The following is a 22,164-nucleotide window of genomic DNA, read 5'->3' on the forward strand; positions in this document are numbered from 1 at the left end:
TTATTAATAAATGGGCCTAGATTTACTGTATACCAGCTACGTGGCAGGGACATTTCTTCCCTTCTGAGGTGACTGAGCTGTGAGGCAGGCAGCCAATTATTTCTCTCACTGTGGGCAACTTCAGCATTTCCATACACAAAAGAAAATTTTGCTATAAATTTTCAAGCTGCACACCTTTAATCCTGGCAATACATAAGTTCAGGTTGAAGTTTCATTTGCACAACTTGGTAAATTTACTAAGAATTAAATTGTACTGTTAAAATGAGTAGATTTTATGGTATGTAAACTGTATCTCAATAAAGATTTTAAAGGGCTTTCCTGGTGGCTCAGATGGTAAAGAATCCGCCTGCAATGTGGGAGACCTGGCTTCCATCCTTGGGTTGGGAAGATCCCCTGGAGGAGGGCATGGCAACCTACTCCAGTATTCTTGCTTAGAGAATCCCCATGGACAGAGGAGCCTGGCGGGTTGCAGTCCATGGAGTCACAAAGAGTCAGACATGACTGAGCGACTAAGGACACTTAGTTAAAGGGAACTTAGTTAAAAGGAAGCTTTTAACTCCCCTTAGTTGAAGCCCCTTTAACTAAAATGTTAAAGGGGCTTCCCCAGTGGCTCAGCAGTAAAGAATCCACCTGCGATGCAGGAGACACAGGTTCAATCCCTGGGTTGGGAAGATCCCCTGGAGGAGGGCATGGCAACCCACTCCAGTATTCTTCCCTGGAAGAATTCCATGGACAGAGCAGCCTGTGGACTACAGTCCACAGGTCACAAAGAGTCAGACACGACAGAAGTGACTGAGCAGACATACAAAGATGTTAAAACTATATTTAGCAAAGTTTCATTCATTAAGTTATCATCATCTCTATTTACAAGAGGCAAATGAGACTCAAGGAAATTGCATCTCAAGGCAAAGAGACTCAAGGAAGTAACCTGCTTGTTGTTAGAGCTTTTTGTTTTACATGATAGAATTCATACCTTCAACTGTAATTTCTGTCTGCCTGTGCCTCACTGATTGAATTAACTGATTGAACTCCTACTGAATCTCCCTTGACCCACTCTGTGAGTGAGTCTATGTGGGTACTTTCTTATCTATCTCCACTGTATTATGGTTACACAGATCTATATATGTGTTAAGATGATGAAATAAAGACCAAACTAAAGGTCAATTTTACTGTATGTTAGGTTAAAAAAGAAATAAAAATAAAGCCAATTTATGCTGTTTTCCAAAAGAAGAAAGAAAGGAGAAAGGAAAAAAGAGAGGGAGGAAAAGAGGGAGGGAGAGAGAAAGGGAGGAAGGAAGGGAAAGGGAAAATATTAGCGAGTTTTAAGGTCTAACCTCTTGAAACGGAGGTACTTAATACCAGGAAGAGTCTGACCAAGTCATACCTCAAGGAATAGGTTTACAGTTCAGTTCAGTTCAGTTCAGTTGCTCAGTCGTGTCCGACTCTTTGCAACCCCATGAATTGCAGCACTCCAGGCCTCCCTGTCCATGACCAACTCCCGGAGTTCACCCAGACTCATGTCCATTGAGTCAGTGATGCCATCCAGACATCTCATCCTCTGGCGTCCCCTTCTCCTCCTGCCCCCAATCCCTCCCAGCATCAGAGTCTTTTCCAATGAGTCAACTCTTCACATGAGGTGGCCAAAGTACTGGAGTTTCAGCTTTAGCATCATTCCTTCCAAAGAAATCCCAGGGCTGATCTCCTTCAGAATGGACTGGTTGGATCTCCTTGCAGTCCAAGGGACTCTCAAGAGTCTTCTCCAACATCACAGTTCAAAAGCATCAATTCTTCGGCACTAAGCCTTCTTTACAGTCCAACTCTCACATCCATACATGACCACTAGAAAAACCATAGCCTTGACTAGATGGACCTTTGTTGGCAAAGTAATGTCTCTGCTTTTCAATATGCTATCTAGGTTGGTCATAACTTTCCTTCCAAGGAGTAAGCGTCTTTTAATTTCATGGCTGCAGTCACCATCTGTAGTGATTTTGGAGCCCCGAAAAATAAAGTCTGACACTGTTTCCACTGTTTCCCCATCTATTTCCCATGAAGTGATGAGATCGGATGCCATGATCTTCGTTTTCTGAATGTTGAGCTTTAAGCCAACTTTTTCACTCTCCACTTTCACTTTCATCAAGAGGCTTTTGAGTTCCTCTTCACTTTCTGCCATAAGGGTGGTGTCATCTGAATATCTGAGGTTATTGATATTTCTCCCGGCAATCTTGATTCCAGCTTGTGCTTCTTCCAGTCCAGTGTTTCTCATGATGTACTCTGCACACACCCCCACAAAAAATTATATGATTTTTTCTAACTTTTTCCCTATAGGAACCAGGGGAATGTGTGTGTAAATAAATTCTAAAATGATAAACTAAGATGGGAAAAAGGAACATAGCTCCCCTGGGTCAAAACAATTAACATGGGAACATATATCAGAGACTTTAGATTCATTGTGCTATCCATGAGGTGGGGTTGGGTACCACAATTTGGTCAGAAAGTGTAAAATACATAAGACACCTTGATAAGACACATATGTCACTGAGGATAAGAGATAAATTCCATGAGAGTTCAGAGATCTAATAACTCACTGATGTTGCCGGGAGTCCAGATATCAGGGGGTGCACTTAGGGATCTCCTCCAAACTAAAAGATAGTTTACTGCACCTTGTATCTCATTCCATGAAGAAACCCACACATTTCATGGGATTTTAGTATAAGACAGGAAAAATAATATTATATTTGTGTTGCTCCTTTCTGCTGGTGCTAAGTCGCTTCAGTCGTGTCTGACTCTGTGTGACCCCATAGACGGCAGCCCACCAGGCTCCCCCTTCCCTGGGATCTCCAGGCAAGAACACTGGAGTGGGTTGCCTTTTCCTTCTCCAATGCATGAAAGTGAAGAGTGAAAGTGAAGTCGCTCAGTCGTGTCCGACTCTTCGCAACCCCATGGACTGCAGCCCACCAGGCTCCTCCATGGGATTTTCCCAGGCAAGTTGCTCCTTCCTACTTACTGAATAAACCATAAAGATTCTATATTTAAAGAGGGCCCAAAGCAAAGGGGTAGTCTTCAGTCAGTTCAGTTTAAAGAGTAAGCCGTTTTTACCAGCCATTAAACCTTGTGACCCAGGAAATCTAATGTGTACAATATTCTGTAGCAGATCACTGAGCTTACAGAATTCCCAAATAAAATAGTACAGCCCCTAGAACTGAGAGAAAAGCCATACCTCTTAGACAAATAACTATTTTCATCAAGAAACAGCTGCTGTGTTTTTTTTTTTTTTTCCTGCTGTATCCTGATAAAGACTGAATATCTGGTCATGGAGAATGAACTGATAGTGAGACTTGTGCTTTCTCTTCCAAATTAGATGTTATTTGATGGACCTCTTGTTAAATGCTTCCCTGGTGGCCCATCAGAACAAGACCGTTTCCCCCTCAGTCTCTCCCATCAGGAAGCTTCCATAAGCCTCTTATCCTTCTCTATCAGAGGGCAGACAGACTGAAAACCACAATCACAGAAAACTAACCAATCTGATCACATGACCACAGCCTTGTCTAACTCAATGAAACTATGAGTCATGCTGTGTAGGGGCCACCCAAGATGGACAGGTCATGGTGGAGAGGTCTGGCAGAATGTGGTCCACTGGAGAAGGGAATGGCAAACCACTTCAGTATTCTTGCCTTGGGAACCCTATGAGCAGTATGAAAAGGCAAAAAGATAGGACACTGAAAGATGTACTCTCCAGGTCAGCAGGTGCCCAATATGCTACTGGAGATCAGTGGAGAAATAACTCCAGAAAGAATGAAGGGATGGAGCCAAAGTGAAAACAACAGCCAGTTGTGGATGTGACTGGTGATGGAAGCAAGGTCTGATGCTGTAAAGAGCAATATTGCATAGGAGGCTGGAATGTTAGGTCCATGAATCAATGCAAATTGGAAGTGGTCAAACAGAAGCTGGCAAGAGTGAACACTGACATTTTAGGAATCAGCAAACTAAAATGCACGGGAATGGATGAGTTTAATTCAGATGACCGTTATAACTACTGCCATGGGCAAGAATCCCTTAGAAGATATGGAGTAGCCCTCATAGTCAACAAGAGTCCAAAATGCAGTACTTGGATGCAATCTCAAAAACGACAGAATGATCTCTGTTCATTTCTAAGGCAAACCATTCAATGTCACAGTAATCCAAGTCTATGCCCTGACCAGTAATGCTGAAAAAGCTGAAGTTGAATGGTTCTATGATGAACTACAACACCTGCTAGAACTAAAACCAAAAAAGAAGATGTCCTTTTCATCACGGGGGACTGGAATTCAAAAGTAGGAGGTCAAGAGATACCTGGGGTAACAGGCAAGTCTGGCCTTGGAGTATAAAATGAAGCAGGGCAAAGGCTAACAGAGTTTCGCCAAGAGAACGCACTGGTTGTAGTAAACACCCTATTCCAATAACACAATAGATGATTCTACACATGGACATCACCAGATGGTCAACACTGAAATAAGATTGATTATATTCTTTGCAGCTGACATTGGAGAAGCTCTATACAGTCAGCAAAAACAAGACCAGGAACGGACTGTGGCTCAGATCATGAACTTCTTATTGCAAAATTCAGACTTTAATTGAAGAAAGTAGGGAAAAACACTAGACTATTCAGGTATGACCTAAATCAAATCCTTTATGATTATACAGTGGAAATGACAAATAGATTCAAGGGATTAGATCTGATAAACAGAATACCTGAAGAACTATGGATGGAGGTTTGTGTCATCATATAGGAGGCAGTGATCAAGACCATCCCAAGAAAAAGAAATTCAAAAAGGCAAAATGGTTGTCTAAGGCCTTACAAAAAGCTGATAAAAGAAGAGAAGTGAAAGGCAAAGGAGAAAAGGAAAGATACACCCATCTGAATGCAGAGTTCCAAAGAACAGCAAGGAGACATAAGAAAGCCTTCCTCAGTGATCAATGCAAAGAAATAGAGGAAAAGAACAGAATGGGAAAGACTAGAGATCTCTTCAAGAAAATTCGAGATACCAAGGGAACATTTCATGCAAAGATGGGCTTGATAAAGGACAGAAATGGTATGGACCTACAGAAGCAGAAGATATTAAGAAAAGGTGGCAAGAATACATGGAAGAACTACACAAAAATGATCTTCATGACCCAGATAACTACGATGGTGTGATCACTCACCTAGAGCCAGACATCCTGGACTGTGAAGTCAAGTGGGCCTTAGAAAGCATCACTATGAACGAAGCTAGTGGAGGTGATGGAATTCCAGTTGAACTATTCCAAATCCTGAAAGATGATGCTGTGAAAGTGCTGCACTCAATATGCCAGCAAATTTGGAAAACTCAGCAGTGGCCACAGGACTGGAAAAGGTCAGTTTTCATTCTAATTCCAAAGAAATGCAATGTCAAAGAATGTTCAAACTACCACACAATTGCACTCATCTCACACGCTAGTAAAGTCATGCTCAAAATTCTCCAAGCAAGGCTTCAACAATACATGAACCATGAACTTCCAGATCTTCAAGTTGGATTTAGAAAAGGCAGAGGAACCAGAGATCAAATTGCCATCATCCGTTGGATCATTGAAAAAGCAAGAGAGTTCCAGAAAAACATCTACTTCTGCTTTATTGACTATGCCAAAGCCTTTGACTGTGTAGATCACAACAAACTGTGGAATATTCTTCAAGAGATGGGACTACCAGACTGCCTTACCTGCCTCTTGAGAAACCTGTATGCAGGTCAGGAAGCAACAGTGAGAACTGGACATGGAACAACAGACTGGTTCCAAATAGGAAAAGGAGTACGTCAAGGCTGTATATTGTCACCCTGCTTATTTAACTTCTATGCAGAGTACATCATGAGAAACGCTGGGCTGGATGAAACACAAACTGGAATCAAGATTGCCAGGAGAAATATCAATAACCTCAAATGTGCATATGATACCACCCTTATGGCAGAAAGTGAAGAGGAAGCCTCTTGATGAAAGTGAGAGAGGAGAGTGAAAAAGCTGGCTTAAAACTCAACATTCAAAAAACTAAGATCATGGCATCTGGTCCCATCACTTCATGGCAAATATATGGGGAAACAGTGGAAACAGTGACAGACTTTATATTGGGGGGCTCCAAAATCACTGCAGACGGTGACTGCAGCCATGAAATTAAAAGATGCTTGCTCGTTGGAAGCAAAGCTATGACCAAAAGAGAGATATTACTCTGCTAATAAAGGTCCATCTAGCTAAGGTTTTTCCACTAGTCGTGCATGGATGTGAGAATTGGACTATAACGGAAGCTGAGCACTGAAGAATTGATGCTTTTGAACTGTGGTGTTGGAGAAGACTCTTGACAGTCCCTTGGACTGCAAGATCAAACCAATCAATCCTAAAGGAAATCAGTCCTGAATATTCATTGGAAGGACTGATGCTGAAGCCGAAACTCCAATAGTTTGGCCTCCTGATGCGAAGAACTGGCTCATTGGAAAAGACCCTGATGCTGGGAAAGATTGAAGGTGGGAGGAGAAGGGGACGGCAGAGGATGAGATGGTTGGATGGCATCACTGACTCAACGGACATTAGTTTGACAAAACTCTGGGAGTTGGTGATGGACAGGGAGGCCTGGTGTGCTGTAGTCCATGGGGTTGCAAAGAGATGGACACTACTGAGTGACTGAACTAAGGTCTCTGACTTGTTAAATTTGGAGGGGCAGAGCAGCTCTTCATCATCAAGATGAAACAGCACATACAAGATCACACTCAATCAAGTTCTAGATGCACAAGAAGCTTTCATGAGCAAATGGCTCCAAGTCTTGTGGCACCTAGTCTTGCTGCAAGGTCCACCTCTACTTGGACCCACACATATGGACAGGGAAGAAATGGCTCAAGACTGATTTACAAATGGTTATGGAGAAGGAAATGGCAATCTACTCCATTGTTCTTGCCTGGAGAATCCCAGGGACGGGGAAGCCTGGAGAAGTGACTTAGCAGCAGCAGCATGCACAATATACAGGCAGAGCCATAAAAAAGTTCATGCTGCATTAGAGTTCTTCACACTGTCATGATGAAGGACAAGTAGGAAGATAAATCTTCACAATAAGCAGAACTTTAAGAAGTACATCTATTTGTACATTTTACCTAGAGAGAAAGATCACCATAGTGAAGGTATATACATAGATTCTAAAGGTTTCCTTTGATGATGAGCAAGTAGGAAGGAAAAAGATTGGATTGACAGGAGGTTTAGGGTAGAGGTACATGTATGGACCTCTTAAAATAGGTTCACGGGCGTGAGAATATTGTGCCCCATGTGAATGGTCAGCAAAGGGCTCTCACTACGGAGGAGACTCAATAACCAAATGGGCAGGATGATCAGGACTGCAAACGTCAGCTGTCCTCTTCCCCAGGAATCACTATTTCTCTGTAGGTTCAAAAGCAAAGATGGAGGTTATCCAAGGGCTCAACCACGACAACTTCTTACCAAGGCAGATCTGGCTACTACCGCCACAAATGAATGCTTTAAATGCCAGCAGTAGAAACCCATGCTGGGCCCTCCATACAGCTCCCAGTGTGGTGAATGGGGTGGAGTGATTATATTGAACCACTTTCATTGTGGACTTGGTAGCAATTTTTCTCACTAAAATGGATCTATGTTCTGCATATAGATTTAACCCCCCTGCTATGTTCTATTAGCAAAACTTTCTGTGGACTTACTGAAAGTTAATTTCACCCACAGTAATGCATGCAGCACTGCTTCTGGTCAAGAATGCTATAGGATTCCCACAGAATTCATTGGTTTTACCATAAACCAGGAGCAGCTGGCCTTGCAGAGCAGTGCGATAGTCTGTTGAAGGCTTGGTTACAGAGCCAGCTGGAGGACACCTTACAAAGTGGGGGTACTAGCCTAGAGAAAATGCTGTACACTCCAAATCAGTAACCGATATATGGCATGTTTCATCAAGGACAGATCAGATGGGATCATCATTGTTGTTGTTCAGTCGTGTCTGACTCTCTGCAATCCCATGGACTGCAGCATGCTAGGCTTTGCTGTCCTTCACCATCTCCCGGAGTTTGGTCAAACTCATGTCCATTGAGTCAGTGATGCCATCCAACCATCTCATCCTCTATCATCCTCTTCTCCTCCCTCCTTCAACCTTTCCCAGCATCAAGGTCTTCTCCAATGAGTCAGCTCTCCACATCAGGTGGCCAAAATATTGGAGTTTCAGCTGTAGCATCAGTCCTTCCAATGAATATTCAGGACTGATTTCTTTTAGGATTAACTGGTTTGATCTCCTTGCAGTGCAAGGGACTGTCAAGAGTCTTTTCCAACACCACAGTTCAAAAGCGTCAATTCTTCCATGCTCAGCTTTCTCTATGGGAAGGAGCAGGCCTCTCACACTACCCTTCCCCCTCCTTACTGAGAGTACATTCAGTTTCAGTTCAGTCACTCAGTCGTGTCCGACTCTTTGCGACCCCATGAATTGCAGCACGCCAGGCCTCCCTGTCCATCACCAACTCTCCGAGTTCACTCAAACTCACGTCCATTGAGTCAGTGATGCCATCCAGCCATCTCATCCTCTGTTGTCCCCTTCTCCTGCCCCCAATCCCTCCCAGCATTAGGGTCTTTTCCAATGAGTCAACTCTTTGCATGAGGTGGCCAAAGTACTGGAGTTTCAGCTTTAGCATCAGTCCTTCCAAAGAACACCCAAGGACTGATCTCTTTTAGAATGGACTGGTTGGATCTCCTTGCAGTCTAAGGGACTCTCAGGAGTCTTCTCCAACACCACAGTTCAAAAGCATCAATTCTTCGGTGCTCAGCTTTCTTCACAGTCCAACTCTCACATCCATACATGACCACTGGAAAAACCATAGCCTTGACTAGACGGATCTTTATTGGCAAAGTACATTAAGAAAGTTATAATTGTAATCTCATAATCAGTTGCTATGGGGGCCGTGGTCAATATTTATATTTTCTTGCTTGCATGGCAGTGTATATGTTCATGCAGTAACCTATTTCTTGCCCTGCTCTCCTTTTCACGTGTTATGTAGGCTGTATTGGTGGTGGTTATCTTTACAGCTTAGTACATGAATAACATGTATGTAGCTTTTACAAAATCTATCAAATGTCCTCTTATTTATCTTATTTAAGAGTCTATGCAATAAACTCTTTGTAAAATTAATTTCTAAGGACGAATCTGCATTTCCAGATGAATTTACACACTTTGCTGACTGATGAAAACCATACTATATAGCATGTTTCTCCTTTAAGCTGGTTGTCTGGAAACAGAGCTTTTTATAAGCACCATTATAATGATCCATTCATTCAGGTTTCCAGACATTGCTTCCTTCCTTTCTTCTGAATGGTTTCTGATTAGTGCTTTTCATTTTATCTTTTCCTGCACTGGTTTCTACCCATTTTTTCCACTTCAGTTTCTGTTTATACATGAATGCTCCATTAGTGAAGCCGTTCATGACTTCCCTTAGCAGCAGCTCAGCCTTAGAATGGCCTGTTCATTCCGCCAGTGTTTCCTCAGTGCTTATCACACGCAGACACAACAGTCCTACTCCCATCACCGTACACGGTCCCCATGTCCTCGACTATCCCTGCTATTTTATGTTAGATGGTCACTGTCAGTTCCACGGGCAGCACTGGGGTGATGTGTGGCTCCTCGTAGCTGGACTGTCTCTCTCAGTCTGTTTCTCACTGTTCGTCACTCCCAACCTCTAGGGTCTGTGTTTCACCAGTGGGCGCCTTTATACCCAAATCCACTCTTTCGTAAGACTTTACAGTTTCTGGATTTCAAATTACTTCTCTTTTTACCATAGCTTAGCTTAACTGCAACCTTTTAGAAGCTACCTGAACACCAGAACTATCTCATCCCGAGAGCTAGTGACTTTCTTCCTTTTGAAATGCATGAAGATGCTGTGATCGTAGAGTGAAGATCCTGTGATCGTATAGCGGTTAGGCCTCTGTGTAGTAAAATGAATGAAGAAATGAAATACATGAAATTAGGACACAAACACTGAGCTCTCTGGAGAGGTGTGTTCTCTGCTGGCAACAGTTAACAGGATGTTAGTCAATCTCTTGAGAGTTACTAACAATCTCTTGGTTAGTATAAATAAATGGATTAGGCTGTACACAGTCTGCTGCTCTTTTCTCTTCTTCTATTCTTTAGGAATAATATTTGTCTGCTGCTGCTGCTGCTGCTAAGTCGCTTCAGTCGTGTCCGACTCTGTGCGACCCCATAGACTGCAGCCCACCAGGCTCCCCCGTCCCTGGGATTCTCCAGGCAAGAACACTGGAGTGGGTTGCCATTTCCTTCTCCAATGCATGAAAGTGAAAAGTGAAAGTGAAGTCGCTCAGTCGTGTCTGACTCTTAGCGACCCCATGGACTGCAGCCTACCAGGCTCCTCCGTCCATGGGATTTTCCAGGCAAGAGTACTGGAGTGGGGTGCCATTGCCTTCCCTGAATATTTGTCTGACACTGGTACAATTCCTCATGGGTAGGTTGCCTATCTTCCTCCTTTTTTTTTTTTTTACTCTAAATTGACATTTCCACCTTTCTGCATGCTTGTCCTACCCAAGCACATATATTCTTTAATTCTTTCAACATTTCTGCAAGTACCTACTGTGTGCCAAACACAGACTGTTTAAGGATAAAGAGATGAATATGATGCTGTTTCTGGACTCTGGAAGTCCACAGTTGTGGGGAGGCCAATGTGCAGACAATAATGTCAGCCTCATAATAAATGACAGGGCAGAGGCACCTTAGAAGTCTGAAGATGTCCCTCCACCTGACCAACAAGCTGAGCGGCCCTTTAGGGACAGTGACCCTGTTTTATAAGGCAGCACGTGGTCATCAGTCCATCATGCTGGGGGAGTTGCTGAGCTTTTTTCACAACTGAAAGAACCAGCAGAACATCTCAGGCCACTGTAGAAGCAGGCAGTTTTGGAAAGTCACACTCATTTCCCTATAAACTCAAGTGTTATAGGTAGTTAAGACCTGGGATAGTAAAATCTGTACTCCAAAATAGAATTTTAAGGGAGAAAACCCCACATGTACCCAGTAGGCAGGGCACATACATTGTACAAAGTACTACAGAGCTCCCTTAGTAGCCCTGAATGCCCCGTATGGTGCTCTAGAAATCCTCGGCCAGTGAAATGATATCAATAAAGAATGGTAACTGGTCCCTAAAGAATTGCCTTGAGGAGGGTAACAGAGCAAATACACCACAGCAGCAGTAATCGAGCAAGGGAGGATATAATTATTTATAATATTCAGATCAAAAGATGTGGCTATTTTGGACATGCACAATGGGTTCAGATACAGAGTGAAGGTAACGTTTCTATATCACTCAAGAGATTTACAAGAAATCTATTTATGTTCCCTACTTGACAGTCCTTTTCCTTGTATTGCTAACTAGCAACCAGCATGACTACTCAACCAAAACATTTCTACCAGCAATGTCTCTCAGTAGCACTCATGACTGAGGGTGGCCTCACTCTGACATTCAGGCTGATGGTCCCCTTGGGAGAAAGAACCCAGTGTGTCGGCAAAGGATGCTTTTGGCTCGGTGTGGGTTGTGCAACTTTTTAATAATGTATCCGCTTTTCTTAGTCCTCCCTTTAACAAAACGAAACCCACTGCTTTCCTTTCTATGTAGTCATTGCTTGATATTCACCCTATCCAAGTTCGCCATCTACAGGTCATATGGTTTACAATTGCTTTTAAGGTCTTGAGAAGATCACGTGTGAGAATTCACATGTGCCTCCTTTTGGGGGAGTTTACTCTGCTTCTGCTGCTATTTTGGCCACCTGATGCGAAGAACTGACTCATTTGAAAAGACCCTGATTCTGGGAAAGATTAAAGGCGGGAGGAGAAGGGGACGACAGAGGATGAGATGGTTGGATGGCATCACCGACTCAATGGACATGGGTTTGGGTAAACTCTGGGAGTTGGTGATGGACAGGGAGGCCTGGCGTGCTGCAGTCCATGGGGTCGCAAAGAGTCGGACACAACTGAGCGAGTGAACTGAACTAAACTGAACTCTGCTGTTGACTGACACCACAGCAGATGGCTATCTATTGCATAACTACTGTGAAGAGACCTGAGCGCTGAAGAATTGATGCTTTTGAACTGTGGTGTTGGAGAAGACTCCTGAGAGTCCCTTGGACTGCAAGGAGATCCAACCAGTCCATCCTAAAGGAGATCAGTCCTGGGTGTTCTTTGGAAGGACTGATGCTAAAGCTGAAACTCCAGTACTTTGGCCACCTCATGCAAAGAGTTGACTCATTGGAAAAGACCCTAATGCTGGGAGGGATTGGGGGCAGGAGAAGGGGACAACAGAGGATGAGATGGCTGGATGGCATTACCAACTCGATGGACGTGAGTTTGAGTGGACTCGGGGAGTTGGTGATGGACAGGGAGGCCTGGCGTGCTGCGATTCATGGGGTTGCAAAGAGTCGGACACGACTGAGCGACTGAACTGACTGACTGACTGACACTCTTGTTAGATGTTTCCTGGACTCTTCTTTTAGATTTGTCTACATGCAGGGATTTATTTGGAAAAGATAACAGTAAAGAAGAGCTATGAAATACATGTTTTAGTATGTTTAAGTTTCTAAACTTAAGCTTCTCGGATGGCACTAGTGGTAAAAAATCTGCCTGCCAATGCAGGAGACACAAGAGAAGCGGGTTCACTCCTGTGTAGAGCCCCTGGGGTAGGAAATGGCAATCCACTCTGTAATCTTGCCTGAAAAATCCCATGGACAGAGGAGCCTGGCAGGCTACAGCCCATGGGGTCGCAAAGAGTTGGACATGATTGAGCACGTGCTTACACATACACAAACTTAAAAAAAATGCAACCTCCCTTCCAGTTAACAGGAAAATAACACACTTTTCATTGATCCTTGTATTACAAAGCACTAATTATCCTAACCACCCTTACCACTTACTGAGCACTTGGTTGGTACTGTTGGCCTAGGAACTTACAGACATTATCTAATCTAATACTTAAAGCATGTTTATAAGTATTTTTTATCTGCACTTTGTAGATGAGAAATCTGCAGCTCTAAGGGGTTAAGCAGCTTAGTCAAGGACACAGAGCTAGTTAGTAAGTTGGAGAGTTGGTTTTTGACATTGGTCTCACATCAAAACTATGCTCTTGAAAAATACACCATACTGCTTCCAGTATCTCATTTTTCCTTGTTTCAAGCCTATGATGGTTGCCAATGAATTTTTCAACTACTCTTCTGCTTCTCAGGTTTATATGTGTCCTCCCAAGGCAGGGAGCAGGAAAGAACAACCTTTTTCTACAGTGTGCTATACAACAGCCAAGAGTATAACCAGAAACTGTAAAGAAGTCTCTGTATCACCAAGTCACTCCAGTAGCATTCCAGAGTTCAGGGTAAAGCTGTGACTCATCGTTCTTCTTCGTCTACCTGGAGCTTAGGTTGGCAAGAGTGTGCTGATCATATCTGACACTCTCCATTGACTTTAAATAAAGTCACGTTCACTCAACAATGCCTAAAGTCTGACCCTGTCTCCAAAAGGATCCTCAGTTTGCACTTTCTATCATGTTTTTCTTCACAGGTTGCCTTTTACGAAGATCAAGAAGCTTTATTTTGGGAGGTATTTTCTTTATTCTCAGTTGAATTTGAGTTTCTATTCATCCCCAAAAGGTGAGGTTCACTTGGACCAAGTGGAGACATGCCCACTGAAGTGGGAGATTCTTAGGTTTAATTTAGCTGCAAAGGAACAGAACACACCCAAACTAACTTTAGCATAAAGGAAAAATTATTGGATGGACACAGGGATATCTCATGGACATAGGTCAGAAAATGAAGGTTGTCTTGATGTGGGATTGGAATCAGGAAATGGAAGGCTGTAGGAGGCAAAAGTAGTCTCTCTCTCTCTCACACACACACACACACCCCACAGTCTGCTTTATTCATTCACACTAAGACTTACTGAAAGCCTGCTATTTCCCGCACCATGCTAGGTGCAAAGACCACAGAGGTGAACGGAATAGATAAGAATCTGATTTATTTCTCTCTGTAAACCATCCTTATCTGATCCACTGACCCTGGCTTTACCTGCCCTCCTGATTCATCCGCTTAATAGAAAATGACCCAGTCTCAGCATCCTTAGTTCAAAGACAAAGTCTTAGTGCAACACACAGCTCATTACCTGTGGGCATCATCTATCCACCCACGGTCCAATCGGTTAAAACAGCAATGACTCTAATGGTGGTGGGGGTTGTCAGGGAAGAATAACAGAGCAAACTGTGTGAAAATGGGATGTTGGTAAAGAGCATATGGCTGGTAAAGAAATGATGATCATCTCTACTGCAAAGATTTTCAAACATAGAAGGGTGATGAAGGTTTCCATAAACTCGAGGGGAGGAAAGGAAAGCAACTCAGGAAGGCTGAAAACTCACCATGAGGTGTGGTAGGGTCTCCAGGCATATGGCCTATGTTGGAAACCAGTTTGAGTTGGAGTGGAAGGCTCCAAGTGAAGAATGAGTTACTCAAAAGCCCTGTAACTCTGCCTCGGGGGAGCCTGGGTGACTTTCCCTGCAAGGGGAGAGAAAGGGAGCAAGGGAATTAGAGCTCGTAAAAAACAAGGCCTTCCTTGAAAAGTCTGAACAACTTGTGGCAGCCTAGAAGTTCAAGTGGGTGGCTGAAACATTTGTGAACCTTGGAGGCAGTCGATCTCCAATTTTAAGAGCGACAGTGACACTGCTTGTAGAGATTGGAAAGCATCCTGAAAAACATGGGGAGTGGAGAGGCCGAAAGTCGAAATAGGCAATAACAAAATTTTTGTGACTGTTGCCTAAGCTTTTTAGTCACTAGGGCTAATATGATCTTGGGAAACAGGAGTTACAATCATCAACGTAAAAAGTAACTCCCCTCTCAAGTCTGGGCTGCCACCTTGCATGTCTCGAGTCAGTTCAGTTCAGTTCAGTCGCTCAGTCGTGTCTCTTTGCGACCCCATGGACTGCAGCACGCGAGGCTTCCCTGTCCATCACCAACTCCTGGAGCTTGCTCAAACTCATGTCCATCAAGTCGGTGATGCCATCCAACCATCTCATCCTCCGTTGTCCCTTTCTCCCGTCTCAAGTACCTCACCTCTATACACTGATAAGATATTTCAAGAGAATCTTGAGAAGAAAAGGTATTTCATTTGCTCAACTGCACATATCCAAGGAAGTATTTAATGCTAATCCAATTTACTAGCATACTCTAATTTACAGTTCAATTTACCATTTTGAGAGAGTAAAAGTCATACCTGATAAAAATCCTCTGATGTGTATAAAGTTCTTGAAACTTTCAGAGAAACTCAGTATGTGGCAAAAGGCTGCAGATGTAAAGAACTACAGTTACTATACTACTGACTTAGCAAGTTACAGACATTGCCTTAGGTTATTTGGATTTAGTTGGTGGTTATTTTATATATGAGTCCTAGATTCACTTCTCATGAGGTAAAGTGTTTAGAAATTTTATTTGTTATAAAACCAGGTAGACTACTAAATCTTATTCTCATTAATCCTCTGATTTTTTTTTTTCTCCTCAGATCAGATCAGATCAGATCAGTCACTCAGTCGTGTTCGACTCTTTTCGACCCCATGAATCACAACACGCCAGGCCTCCCTGTCTATCACCAACTCCCGGAGTTCACCCAGACTCACGTCCATTGAGTCAGTGATGCCATCCAGCCATCTCATCCTCTGTTGTCCCCTTCTCCTCTTGCCCCCAATCCCTCCCAGCATCAGAGTCTTTTCCAATGAGTCAACTCTTCGTATGAGGTGGCCAAAGTACTGGAGTTTCAGCTTTAGCATCATTCCTTCCAAAGAAATCCCAGGGCTGATCTCCTTCAGAATGGACTGGTTGGATCTCCTTGCAGTCCAAGGGACTCTCAAGAGTCTTCTCCAACACCACAGTTCAAAAGCATCAATTCTTCAGCGCTCAGCTTTCTTCACAGTCCAACTCTCACATCCATACATAACCACAGGAAAAACCATAGCCTTGACTAGACGAACCTTTGTTGGCAAAGTAATGTCTCTGCTTTTGAATATGCTATCTAGGTTGGTCATAACTTTCCTTCCAAGGAGTAAGCGTCTTTTAATTTCATGGCTGCAGTCACCATCTGTAGTGATTTTGGAGCCCAGAAAAATAAAGTTGTCCGACTCTTTTAGACCCCATGGACTGTAGCCCACTAGGCTCCTCTGTCTGTAGGATTCTCCAGGCAAGAATACTGTAACGGGTTGCCAATTCCTTTTCCAGGGTCCTTCCCAATCCAGGATTGAACCCGGGTCTCCTGCATTGCAGGCAGACTCTGGGTATGTTATGAATGCCTGACCAATCTCTCCTTTCTGGGCTATCTATCAGGTTATACTTGCAGCAACTGTGAGGAATGAGGTAATGTCTCCCTCTGGGCCAAAGAGGATTCCTCAAATTCAGTGTTACTTGGCTGCAACACAAACCCACCAACATCCACCTGGACTGCTCAGTATCACTCCCTCGACCTAGGAAGACATGAGGAACTGATGTCAATATGATGGTCGTGCTACTTGCCGGCTCTGAGTAGTGAAGTCCTTTGTCCTTGACCCAAGAGTCTCACGTCTTCAGTCAGCATCCGTGGAGAAGTAGCAGGCTAACGTACTAACTCTAAGGAAAGTAAAATAAAAGCCCAGACCCTGAGACTTCATCTTGATTTCCAAGAATTTCATCGCCCTTAAACAAGCCTCTCACAGAGTAGAATTGCCAAAAAATCTGTTAACTAAAGTAGGATAAAGGCAAAAATGTCAACTTTATTCAATATATTTGTTTAAATTTGTAGCCTGCATATTACAAACTGTGCTCTTCAAAAGAAACCATTCTTAAAAATTAAGATCTGTGGTACTTTTCTTCCAGCAATACAAACTAACCAAAATGTTCGGGGTTTCTGCTATGTGTCGTGGTTTGCAGTAGAGATATAAAGGTGAATAAGACACAGTCCCATACTTTTAGGGCTCCAGCTTTGATAGAGACAGCAAGCACAAAGGTGTATCTCAAATACAAGACTGAGTATGGTCAGATACAGCTGAACTCTAAGCAAAGAATGGGTGAAGAATAGGGAAGAGGAGATTTAGTTCAGTTATTATTTATTCAGAAGGTAAAACAAGAGTCAAATATTGAAGGATGGCAACTCTAACAAGTGGGAAAATGGGGGAGAGGCAGGGTGTAGGAAACAAGGGAAATGGTGTGAGGAGATACACTGCAGACAGATGGTGTGGGATAGGGACACAGCCAGAGCAAAGGGCGAAATGATCTTGCAGATCCTAACTGGAGTCAGCAGCTGGTTCAGGGTGCCTGGACGCCACTGAGAGATGGTAAGTTCAGACGAGTTCTGTTTGAAGTGCCCATGAAAGCTTGCAGAGAAACCGTGTTCTCTACAAGAGGTGGGAAGTGTGAGTTAAACTCAGGAGAGAGATTAGAACAGGAGATACATTTGGGAATAAGGGGCAATCCTTGAAGCTTTTACAAGAGAATAAAGGAGGCAAAGATAGGGTATGCAGAGGACATGGACTTCTAGATTTCCGGGAGCCAAGCAATAAAACAGTAGCCTGCAAAAGAAGTAGCTGGCCAAGTGTGAGAACCAGGAGACTGTGGAGATGTGATACTGCATAACAAGTTCTACAGGAAGCCCCAGGGAGTGACTCAGTTTAGTTCAGTTCAGTTCAGTCACTCAGTCGTGTCTGACTCTTTGTGACCCCATGAATTGCAGCATGCCAGGCCTCCCTGTCCACCACCATCTCCTGGAGTTTACCCAAACTCATGTCCATTGAGTTGGTGATGCCATTCAGCCATCTCATCCTCTGTCATCCCCTTTTCCTCCTGCCCCCAATCCCTCCCAGCATCAGAGTCTTTCCAATGAGCCAACTCTTTGCATGAGGTGGCCAAAGTATTGGAGTTTCAGCTTCAACGTCAGTCCTTCCAATGAACACCCAGGACTGATCTCCTTTAGAATGGACTGGTTGGATCTCCTTGCAGTCCAAGGGACTCTCAAGAGTCTTCTCTAACACCACAGTTCAAAAGCATCAATTCTTCTGCGCTCAGCTTTCTTCACAGTCCAACTTTCACATCCATACATGACCACTGGAAAAACCATAGCCTTGACTAGACAGACCTTTGTTGGCAAAGTAATGTCTCTGCTTTTGAATATGTTATCTAGTTTGGTTATAACTTTCCTTCCAAGGAGTAAGCGTCTTTTAATTTCATGGCTGCAATCACTATCTGCAGTGATTTTGGAGCCCCAAACAATAAAGTCTGATACTGTTTCCCCATCTATTTCCCATGAAGAAGAAGAGGCAACTAGATTGGGTGATTGGGAAATTCCCATTGATTCTGTAAATAGAGGTTTCAGAGGAGGACAGAAGTTGATGGATGAGTGTCAAACAAGGAAGTGAAAGGGATGAATGTAGACTTAAATATAGACTACTATTTTAAGAAGTGCTGCTGTTAAAAGAAGGGAAAAGATAGAATGTAGTCTCAAAGGAAATGAATATTTTATAAAGAGTCATTCAATTTGAATATGTGTGTAGGCTAAGGAGAAGATGTCAGAAGGCAAAATTTTTAAAAAGGAGAAGTGATAGAAAGGGACAAGGAATAATGAGACAAGTCACAAAGTAGGTAAAAAGATGTCACTTTAACACAGAAGGGGTAGCTTTGAATACAAGGTAGAATATTGTTTTTCTGAGACAGAATGGAAGGAGAAACAAATGGATAATGATTCAGAGAAAATCTGAGCATTCTCCATGTATAATCTGGTAACCTATGAGTCAGATACAAGGAAATTTGGCAGGCATAAATTCAACTTGAAAAGAGAGAACCTGGATTGAAACAAGTGCTGTGGAGAATTGAAAAGACAATTAAGAATGAAGAAAAGAATTGATAAGCATCTCTCAGAGCTCAGCTATGGCTCATCATAATGATCCCATCAGAGTCAGCTGGGGCACTGTATTAGCTCGGGCCTAGAGAGCTGAGCGAACCCGGGTCTGGAAAGTGTATACAATGGAGGTCAAAGAGACAGAACAGAAGTCTATAGTGCTCGAAGAAATTTAGATCACCTTATTTAACCAAGGGGTCTCGACTCACAGGGAAGCTAGAGAGTCTAGAAGTGGACTCACAGCCTGGGAAAACTGCCAATGAAGACGAATGAAAAAGAAGAGGGGGGATTATATTCACACACCTGTTTTTCAGGTTTGATAGGGATCTGTAGTTTAGAGTGGATCAAGAGAGGACAGAGTCTCAGCGGCAGCTCCAGCTCAGGCTAGCCTGATGACTGGTGGAGTTGACTGAGGTGGTCAGGGAGGCTCGGGGCATTTTATAACACTTCAAATTAGCAAAGTGTTTTATTGCTGCTTATCAACTACCCAAATACTCTTCTGCAAAATTGTTTTCACACATTTGTAAATTTCACCTTATCCACTTTATGTATTGTTAAAACACAAGGATAATATAAATGGGTGTTAATAACTTCAGAGAAGTTGTTCTTGAGTCCTTTTAAAAATTTTATTTACTTTCCAATTTGGGGGTTGAGCCCAAACTAATTTATTTATGGCCCTGTGGTAGACTGCTTTCTGTTTTTTCTCTCAACTAATGAATTAATTGTGAGGTTTTGTTTAAAGTCTCTCCTTCCCACTATATTATACCCTTCAACAAGTCAGGGAATGTGCCTGTTCCGTTCTGTACTATAGCCTGGAATATTCAACACCTAAAACAATTCCTAGCACATAAAGGTATTCAAAAAATACTTGCTGACGTGTGATTGCCAAGGGGAAGGAGGTGTGTGGAGGGATGGAGTGGGATTCTGGGGTTAGCCGATGCAAACTATTACATTTAGATGGATAGATAACAAGGACCTACTGCATAGCATAGAGAACTACATTCAATATCTTGTGACAAACCATAATAGAAAAGCACATATTTTTTTAAAAAAGAATAGATATATATCTGGATATATATGTATAACTGAATCACTTTGCTGTACAGCAGAAATTAGCACAACATTGTAAATCGACTCTATTTCAATTGTAAAAGTTGTGGTTGTTAAATGTTTCTAAAAGAAGATACTGGCTAAATACGGGCAGCCACTGTTAGTTGATTAGTGCTACTCATTGCTTACTGCATATATGATAAACTGGAAATGTTTCTTTTTATTTCATGAATATCTGTAATGTTCAAAGAGGATAAGATGCCTTTTATTGTCTCTGTAAACTATTACATTCTCTGCATACACTGTTGAAATGACAAGAAACAACATGCTTGCTTTTAACTCTTCCTCCAATCTCTTCCTTTCAAACTGATGTAAAATTTTCAGAGTATTTCTTAGTGTTAATCCTCATCAGTTTTAACAGAAATTTCCATAAATTTCTCATGGCATTGCATTATGAGATCATCTTCAGATTTTCTGAAATTTCTGTAGCAACGTTTATGTCATAGTCTCTAGCTCAGAAAATAAGCCAGTTAATTAGGATGTTAGTCAGAAGGAAAGTATCCATTCATTCAAATCATGGTCTTAACTATCTGAAATTGAAGAATCTGTAAATGTTATTCTTTATAGTGCCTCATTGCTGCCCTCTTCTGCTGGCACATAACAGCTTAGGCATATACTGCTGCAAGTCAGTCGTGTCCGACTCTGTGCGACCCCATAGACGGCAGCCCACCAGGCTCCCCCGTCCCTGGGATTCTCCAGGCAAGAACACTGGAGTGGGTTGCCATTTCCTTCTCTAATGCATGAGATAACTATTAATAGATGTTCATTTTTACTTGGGCTTCCCTGGGGGCTCAGGGGTAAAGAGTCCACCTGCAATGCAGGAGACACAGGCGTAGTTCCTGGGTTGGGAAGATCCCCTGGAGAAGGAAAGGGCAATCCACTCCACTATTCTTGCCTGGGAAATCCCATGGACAGAGGAGCCTGGAGAGGTACAGTTATCGGGATCGCAAAGAGTTGGACATGACTAAGTGACTGAGCACGCATGCATATTTTTACTTATAAATGAAAACAAATGTGGCGCTCCATAAAACAAAAAAGTTATAAATAAATTACAAGACTTAGTTATGGTGTAAGAAACTGGAAAGCTTTTTTGAAACATTAAAATAGTGACACATACCATTTACCTAACCAACAATCTTTTTTTAACTGTTTCAGTAAAAATCCATTGTTTTGAATTTCAATATAGAAAAAATAATCCATTGTTTCATCTCTATGATATTCCACTGTAACAACAATAAAAATTACACTTGTGCTATGGAGAAAGAGTTTGCTAACAAGGGCTTCCCTTGTGGCTCAGCTGGTAAAGAATCCACCTGCAATGTGGGAGACCTGGATTTGATCCCTGGGTTGGGAAGATCCTCTGGAGAAGGGAAAGGCTACCCACTCCAGTATTCTGGCCTGGAGAATTCCATGGACTGTATAGTCCATGGGGTCACAAAGAATTGGACACGACTCAGCGACTTTCATTCACTCACTAGCATTGCAATGGAGAAGGAAATGGCAACCCACTCCAGAGTTCCTGCCTGGAGAATCCCAGGGACGGGGGAGCCTTGTGAGCTGCTGTCTATGGGGTCACGCAGAGTCGGACACAACTAAAGTGACTTAGCAGCAGCAACATTGCAAGGCATGTTTAAATGGCTTGAGGAAGAAAAACATCTATTAAACTATTAGGGTATTTTAGAGTGGCTAAATATATGAAAGAAATACTGATAATTAAAAGAATATTATCTGTTTATGAAATGCTCTAGAGGTCCTTCACTAGCAAATAATGTAGTGGTTCTGAACATACACATGAACTGAAGCCTTTGTTCATGCGCTTGTCTTGACTCCTACCTTATTCTCACTACGCATCCTACAGTCGACAAAGACTGACAAACTTCCCATAAATGAGGTCTCCACTCTGTCTCTCCTGCTGCTGCCGGTACAGGTCCTCTCCAGTTCATACTGTCAGCCTCTACACTGGTTTTCCTGTTATCTGTCTCTCTCTGTTTCCACACTCTACCCTTCATGGACTGCAGATAGCTTCTTAAAAACAGACCAGTGTCGCTTCTCTACTTAAAAATGTCTGCTGGCTTTCTGTTGCCTGTGGGATGAAGTCTAGGCCTCCGATCTTGGCAGGGAGAGTCCAGCCTGCCTTGCTC

The 22,164-nt window shown here is 42.8% G+C and overlaps 1 protein-coding gene across 14 annotated transcripts in view; it reads right to left on the reverse strand.

Moving 5' to 3' along the window:
- ALPK1 (alpha kinase 1) overlaps nucleotides 1-22,164 on the reverse strand; it is a 123,738-nt gene that overhangs the window by 88,646 nt on the left and 12,928 nt on the right. For 2 of the 14 annotated variants that reach the window (XM_010805924.4, XM_059887698.1), the window contains exon 2: nucleotides 14,424-14,559. The exons of the other annotated variants lie outside the window; for them this stretch is intronic. The gene's annotated coding sequence lies outside the window, so the exon portion shown is untranslated. The remainder of the gene's footprint in view (nucleotides 1-14,423; nucleotides 14,560-22,164) is intronic. 14 annotated transcript variants of the gene reach the window in all.

Source organism: Bos taurus, chromosome 6 (assembly GCF_002263795.3).
Source record: "Bos taurus isolate L1 Dominette 01449 registration number 42190680 breed Hereford chromosome 6, ARS-UCD2.0, whole genome shotgun sequence".
Lineage (NCBI taxonomy): Eukaryota > Metazoa > Chordata > Mammalia > Artiodactyla > Bovidae > Bos > Bos taurus.